The sequence below is a fragment of the Lolium perenne genome, chromosome 2, assembly GCF_019359855.2.
Source record: "Lolium perenne isolate Kyuss_39 chromosome 2, Kyuss_2.0, whole genome shotgun sequence".
NCBI classification, from domain to species: domain Eukaryota; kingdom Viridiplantae; phylum Streptophyta; class Magnoliopsida; order Poales; family Poaceae; genus Lolium; species Lolium perenne.
Genome location: NC_067245.2, coordinates 87,801,935 through 87,809,917, shown reverse-complemented (window position 1 = coordinate 87,809,917; position 7,983 = coordinate 87,801,935). Strand labels below are relative to the sequence as shown.

Below are 7,983 nucleotides of genomic sequence, written 5' to 3'. Positions count from 1 at the left end.
TAAGCGAAGAAAAGCATCATGTTGGCCCCCACCTAGCATGTTCACCACACCGGCGGCTGGAGGATTGGCACCGGCGTTGGTCACCACACCGGCGGCCGGAGGGTTGGGACCCATTTTGTTCTCCACGCTAGCGGCCGGAGGATTGGCACCGAAGTTGTTCACTACTCCGGCGGCCGGGGGGTTGGCACCCACGTTGTTCACCACGCCGGTGGCCGGAGCACTGGCCATGCTGTCCAGGCGCGAAGTGTGGAGTGAAAATTTGTTTGCGCACCGATGGAATCAAGTAGCCAGCAGCTAGCTAGCCCCGGCACAGGGCCCTTTTCCGTGTAAATTGATATCAAAGCTGAAAAAATAGAAGAAATTCTCAGTCTCTCATGAAAGGCAGATAGGCTCCGAAACGGCAACACAATTATATATGGAGACCAACAGCTAGGCGCCGGCCGGACGGCCTCCTGCATCTCTCAAGATTCCGTAGAGCAACTTTTTCCTGACACAGCGTTTGACTGGATCGAGCACACTGCACTGCGTATACACGTATATAAGTAAGTAATTCCTCATTTCGAAAATAACGTATATGTACATAATTCCGTAAAGCAAGTTGTTCCCGAGACAGAATTTTCCAAGACTCGAACGGGAAGACACCAGCTACACTGGAGAGCGGCGAATTTACCGGCGCCGGTAGGTAAAGGAGTCTAATCCAGCGTCCATTCTCTGCTTTGAGATGGGTGAGGCTTTTAACATTTGTCTAATATAAAACTAATAATTGAAACAGAAGTAAAACTTTTATGAAACTAAAGTGATACATGAAAAACATTGTGAAACAGTTTGACAAAAAGTGAAACCGATGACATCATTGCTGACGTCACTACGGTTTGTTTCACAAAAATATTAGTGTTTCAGTTATGTTTCAATTATGTTTCAAATTTGTTTCACAATTTGGTACAAAAATTGGTCAGCACATGGCTGACGTCACTGCTGACATCACTGCTGTAGGTACCGGCGCCTGTAAAAAGAAGTTTTCGAGCTACACTGCCCTTGACGTTCTTTCGTACCCGGTCCGAGCCCGCACACGCGCGATCATGTACACTGCACACCCTCACTCTGGCAAAACTGTCATACTCATACCCCGCCAGCCTGAAGCCGTCGGCACAGGGAAAATCCCGTCGGCGTACACCTATGCCAAGTGGCCAACAGCCACCGTTGGCATTGCTCGTGTTGGCGCCTCAATGCTAGAGCCACGCCGGCGACATTGCCGCCACACAACTAACGCCATTAGCGACCAGTCAGATTGGGATCGCCAGTGCCACATGGCGGTAGCTTGTTGCCGACGGCGACGTGAATCCGATAATGGCCATCAGAGTCGCAGATGTGCTGACGGTGGCCATCGGCACAGCAGCTACGCGGACGATCTTCTTGTTGCCGAAAGTTTTCTTCGTGTCGTAAACATTCACGATGTGTGCCAATGGCTCGATAAATGGCCGTGAGCACCCGGTTCTTTTTTCGAAATGGAGGTCCCAGCCTCTGCATCAAAATAATGCACACATCTTTTTTTTGTTAAAAATATTTACCCGAATCTTACAAGAACAATACAAAGATCAAACTGAAGCCACCTTACTAACGAAACGGTAGATGTCGCAACACCTAAAAGTTTGACGAAGGGGGTGATCGTGTCGAGGCCTCATGCCCGGACCTCACCAACACACATCATCAGAAAACAAACCGGAGGCCTCACCAAAACGCTCCATAGCGAACCGGGATGTTAAATCGGTCCAGCCAACCCTGAACGCACGCCACTGCACACGCTCGAGGAGTTGCTCCCACCATCTTTCGCCGACCCATCTTCAGGAAGGATTAAGGATGTTTACTAACTCTTAAAATGATTAGAGAATCTTACCAAATTTAAGATAAATTTAAGATAAATCAAGTAGCCAGCAGCTGCTAGCCAGGCAAGTATAAAGAGGCTTGTTTCTGGTTTTGGGTGTAGCGGAGCTCCATCGTCTCCGGCCGGTAAGATAGCCCCGGCCGGCACAGGGCCTTCTTCCGTGCAAATTGAAGTCAAAGCTGAAAAAATTGAAGCAGAGCTCTCAATATCTCATGAAAAGCATACAGGCTCCCAAACGGCAACGCAATTATGGAGAGCTTGTTCATGAGATAGCGTGACAGGATCCAGCACACATATATACTGCACTGCGTATACACACACCAAAGAGCGGGCAGATCAACTAACAGTGCGCAAGATCACGCGCTATCGAATACACTACACTATACACCCCTAATTAATCACTTAAACAGACAACGATGCTTTTTTTTTCCGAAAAAGGACGCTTTATTACTTCATAGAACGCTGAAAAAGATTAGAGAATCTTGCTAAATTTCTAGTGCGCAGCAGTCCGAGACTTTACCTGGGTTACAACTACGAGTACATAGTAGATGGCAGGTACGGAGCTCACTACCTAACATAAAACTACCACAATGAAGGTCAAATTTACGATATTATACCACTTCACATTTTATATAGCGCAAATCTACTACCCTGGTGGTAATTTTTTTGGCGAATTGACACCGATTTGTGACAGCGGGAAACCCACTTGTCAGCACTGATGTGGCAGAAGCAAAGATCATTATGCTGATTTGGACATGGCCCACATGCCAGCCAAATGAAAAACCGGAAATATCTAAAAAGAAATAAAAAAAAGTCAACTTGGTGGCTATTCGTTGATGGCGAGGAGGAGCTCGCACCATGTAGATGGTATAAGAGGACAGGAGAAGTCGCGGGAGTGCCGTGCTGGTCATTCGTCGATGCCGCCGGGCTTCGCACCCAGTTTGTATCTCTAAACCTTCAAGCTCTAAACTTCACACAGTAGTCCTCCTTCACCCTCACCTTCCGTAGCTTCGACATCCATGATCATGTTGATCTGTCGAATACATGTCTATGCAGGTGGAGTGTAGGAACAAGGGAGAGAAGGCCGTGTTTATGTCCGTTTGATAAAGCAGTACCAGGGACACTAGGAACGAGCGCATGCACACGAAAAGGTTCATTGTTGTGCCGTTTTTCGTTAGGTCACCTTTGCCGTGCGCCCCCACACGGCAATGGCTTTGCCGTGTTCCGAAACGGCTTTGCTGTCTCTTTTGTCCATACTGATAAGGGGTAACCTTATCAATACCCATGACGATGGACTTGGGTTTCAAGGAAGGAGAACTCTAGCGAATCAACAGATCGGACAACCAAACTAGGTAGGACGATAAGTATGATCAAGGGTAAATCGTTGAGATTGTATTATTCAAGATTTAGGGTTACATGGTGTCGAGAGTAGTTCCAATCCTTCCCCTCAGTGGCTCCTCCTAAGTCTTTATATAAGAGGCTAGGTCTCAGAGTCCACCTCGAGGCCTAGTTACATTGCATATATACGTCGGTTAACCCGATATTGGCCTAACTTTTCTATTTCACACGTAATGGGCTTCGACTTCATGTCGGTTTCTTCATGGGCCTTCGTCTATTCTTTCTTAAACTTTGCACCAGGGATGGTAATACTGAGTACCCAATATGGTATACACATGTCACACACGGCAAAGCCAGGTTTTCCCTAGTTGAGCGTCGAGACTTAATTTCCTATTTGCGCTTTTGTAAGTAATGGAGATGAAGTTAGGCTCCCCTTCAACACCACACAGAAGTGGTGTTTCTAGTAAATTTGAAGTACATGGAAAAAGTATTTTATTATGCGAATGAAAATACTTATTAATTTTATACTTCCTCCTTGCCATAATATAGTACTGGCTTGAGACAATTCCATATATCAGACATTCCACATTCAGTGTCACGCACAGGGGTACTTATGAGATGTTACGTGGTTCATAAATCATAATGAACTACGTAGATGACACTTGTAGTATGCCCACTTAACGAAGCAAACAACAGATGGCTTGATCGAGCAACCTGGTGTTCACCAAACTGAAATCTACTCGGTGTAGTTATTACAAGGATCAAACTTTATATTACTACTACTTTACTGAGCACATGAACACATAGAGTTTGATCTGAAGAAAGTGCTGCAAGTCGAAGATAGACCCATGTCTGATAGTTTCAAGGAAGCTGCCATCACAGCAGGAACAAGATCGCCAGCACCAGACCCTTCACAATCAAAAAAGCTCCCACGTCCCAGGATGACCGCAACCATTGCAACATGATCCTACAATTCAACTCAAGAAGTCAGTTCAGTGGTCACAACAGCTCTACATTTTTAAACTCAAGTCATCCATAACGGATGAACTGTAACACCTGTGTAATTGTCTAACTATACATGATTAAAAAAAAAGGAAAATAGTCCTCCGTCCGTCTATAAATAGATGTCTTAGAGTTATCTCAATTTAGATGTATCTATACACTAAATAGTGTCTACATACATTCAAATTTTGACAAATGTAAGGCATCTATTTATGGACAGAGGTAGTACCTGGTAAAAAAGATAAGTGGCATCAGAATAAGCTTTACAGTTTTAAATAAACACATTCGATTTTACTGATCAAGCAGAAGATTTTCAAAAAGAGAATAAGGGAGAAAGAAATTGCATAGCTAGTAGACGATAGATATGATCTACTATATGTTTCTACTATATATGTTGTTATGAAGTTTTTATCGAAAAAAAAATGTTGTCATGAAGTAAAATTACTGTGTTGTCGATCGCGTGAGGAAAAGGAAAGCAGCCTAGATACATATGGGAAACGTTCTTAATCAGACGACCGATCTGGGGAAAAGATCGGTTGCTGGTGCGCTTGCCATGCGTGCCCCTTCGTGGCAGCAGACAGACCACCTAAATTGGAGGGCCCACTACACCTGCAACCTTATCTTCTCCTCACATCCATTTGTTTCGTCTCTTCTTCCGCACAAACAGCACAAGATCCAGGCCCAGGCCACTACGCTGCCGTCGCCCAACACGCCATCATCGCGCCCAACCCTTGGTTTTTCCAGCCGCCTTCCACTGCCCCATCATTTTCAGCTTCTGCTCCAAGCGCCGGGAGCTGCAAGGGCTCGAATCTGCAAGGGGATCCTCGGTGGTGCTGCGAGGATGTGTCCTCATTGCATCGCCGGCGGTGGTGCTCTAGGGCGACGACGGTGGATGTAGGTGCTGCGAGGAGGAACCCTCGGTGGTGCTGCGAAGATGTTGCAAGGTATCCTCGGTGGTGCGGCGAGGATTCTTCCACGTTGCGTCGCCGACGACGGTGGTGAAGGCCGCTACCGTTGGTGCTGGAGAAGCTCATCGTCGGTGCAGGAAGCATGCTTGGTCGACGTTGCAAGCCAGCAAGGCAGCACCGTAACCCGGCGGACAGGAAGGTACTGCAAGGCGGCACACCTACCACCGAATGTAAGTTGCAACGAGATGTTGGAATATTTAATTTTATTTGTGGGAAACCTAGGTAATTTTTGTTGTAAACATCTTTCTAATATTTAGAGGGATTTTCCACAGAGAAATTTTAATGTTGGATTTGCGTATTTTTTTATGTTGGAATTGTTAATTTTATTTTGTGGGGGACGTATTTAATTTTTGTTGTAAATATCTTTCTAATATGTAAAGGGATTTTCCACAGGGAAATTGTAATGTTGGATTAGCTGATTTTTATGTTGGAATTGTTAATTTTATTTGTGGGTAAGGTAGGTAATTTTTGTTGTAAATATCTTTCTGATATGTAAAGGCATTTCCCACAGGGAAATTGTAATGTTGGATTCGCTGAATTTTTTTGGTTGGAAGTGTCCACGGTTATTGTTGAAAACAGTTTTATAATATGTTGTAAATTGTTTTCCCACATGGCTGTAATGTGGAATTTGCTAAAATAAATGTTTAAAGCACTGGTGATTATTGTTGTTAATTAAATATTTTTTTATTGTAAAAGCAATGATTTTTTGTTGTAAATATATAATTAGTTTGTTGTGATTGTCGTGTGGTTTTTTCCTACAATGCTACATTTTTTTGTTTGTAAAAGTAGAAAAATTATGTCCGGGTTCTTGTTTAAATAGTCCTAATACATAGTATAATTTAATTGCAATGCTATATTATGGAGTGTCTGTTCTCCGCCGAGCAGGTTCCGTTTCAGTTTTCAGTGAGAGAAAAAGGATGCTCACCCTGGGTCCACATGTGGGAAAGCATCGTTCGGAAAGAGACAACCATATTTGAGGTTCAGGAAAGTGACAGCGACGTGCCTGGTCAGAAGCATCCAACGGCCACTCAGCCTCCATCGAACGGTGCGCAGGCGACCGATTTCCCCCTCAAATCGGCCGCCCGACGCCTAGCGCGTCCCGATACATATTTACACAGCTGATCTGATCTTGTAAACAACATTACCTCCTGGTCCCCCGCTGACGCCGCCGGAGAATTGACGGCCACGATGTTGACCACTGACACCACGGCCGGAGGAGGAAGAGGAGGATTGGCGACTGGCGCCGCTGGAGCCGCCGGAGGAATGTCCATGTCCTTCTTCTTGCGGATGCGCCGTGCAGCGAGCGCTGCAGCGGTCTCCACTGCAGTTGCAGCAGCAGCCTGCAGTGGATCAGATCAAAGTATCAGCAGCACAAGATGAGCAGGCGCTCATGCTTTTCGAGGTATCAACCATGTCAAGGGAAACTCGTCTCGTTTTCAGGGAATCAATCAGCGTTTCGCAGCATATCTAGTTACTGCCCTAGCGAAATCTTGAGGTGTCAACTATCATTTTTTTCAGAGATCGATCAATCAGATAAAGAGACGGATGCGAGTATATAAATCAAATAAATCTCTATGTCCTCATATATATGATCTATATCTGTGAAATAAATCTTCCTCGGTAAATGAAAAGAAGTTCTAACCAGTAAATCTGACCAACTGAAACAAGAACACGAGGCAAGGTTTCTCGTAACTAGAAACCAAAACACCTCACACGGAAAGCAGTTAACCAAAAAGTAAGCAAAGAAGAGCACTTAGAGTGGACTTTTGGAGCAGGTGCTTGGTGATCACCCCTATCCATACCGTGTATACTGCATTGAGATTCGTGCAAATTATTTTTGTTCCCCTCTCAAACAATTTCTCATTTTGTATCTCTCGCACCACACATTGTTTGAACAAAAAATTTTGCAGATCACTTAAGCATAACAATTATAACATGAGAAAAATATTTTGGATTTTTGATTTCATTGTGTAATATATATTTCAAGAATTCATTTTGAATTTTAAATAATTTGAAATTTGAAATTGCACAAAAAAATTCCGAGCTATTTTTGTCTCATTCCGTTTGTTATTTTTTAGTGAATTGAAAAAAAATCAAATAAAAATATTACATAATTTAAGAGATATAAAAAAGAGAAAAGGAAAAAGTGTGAGGGTGCGCAGAGCGCACCTACTCTCTCACACTTTTCCCTATGTTCAGAGAATAATATTACCGCGGCCGGAGGATTGGCACCGTGGTTGTTCACCTCTCCGGTGGCCGGATGGTTGGCACCAACGTTGTTCAGCACGCCGGCGGCCGGGTGGTTGGCCATGCTGTCCACGCGCAAAGCGTGCGTCTGTGCGATGGAGGTGTGGAGTGAAAAGTTGTTCGCGCACCGATGGAATCAAGTTTTGGGTGTAGCGGAGCTCTCACGGCTCTGGTAGGATAGCCCGGGCGCAGGGTATTCTTCCATGTAAAAATGGAAGGAGCTCTCAGTCTCTTGTGAAAAGTACAGGCTCCGAAACGGCAACAAAATTATGGAGAGCACGTTAGAGCAACTCTCAAGATTCCGTAGAAAAACTTGTTCCCAAGACAGTGTGACAGGATTGCACACTGCACTCTCACTCTAGCTGGAATTTTCTTTTCTATAATTCTTGTTTTTTTATATGTGCATTCATATTGTTATTCGCGGGCTTTGTCATTGCAGAGGCTGGATATAATTAATATCTTCGGAATATTAATATATCACCTTTGTCGAAAAAAGTCTATTACATGCACATGAGTAGATTTACACCTACTCATGTGCAGAAAATC

At 44.3% G+C, this 7,983-nt stretch overlaps 1 long non-coding RNA gene across 1 annotated transcript; it reads left to right on the top strand.

The window, feature by feature from the left end:
* The first annotated feature begins 4,752 nt into the window (after positions 1-4,752).
* LOC127333187 (uncharacterized) lies at positions 4,753-6,654 on the top strand. The gene is made up of 2 exons (XR_011751760.1): positions 4,753-5,360; positions 6,076-6,654. It is a non-coding gene; the product is annotated as an uncharacterized lncRNA (long non-coding RNA).
* The last annotated feature ends 1,329 nt before the right edge of the window (positions 6,655-7,983 follow it).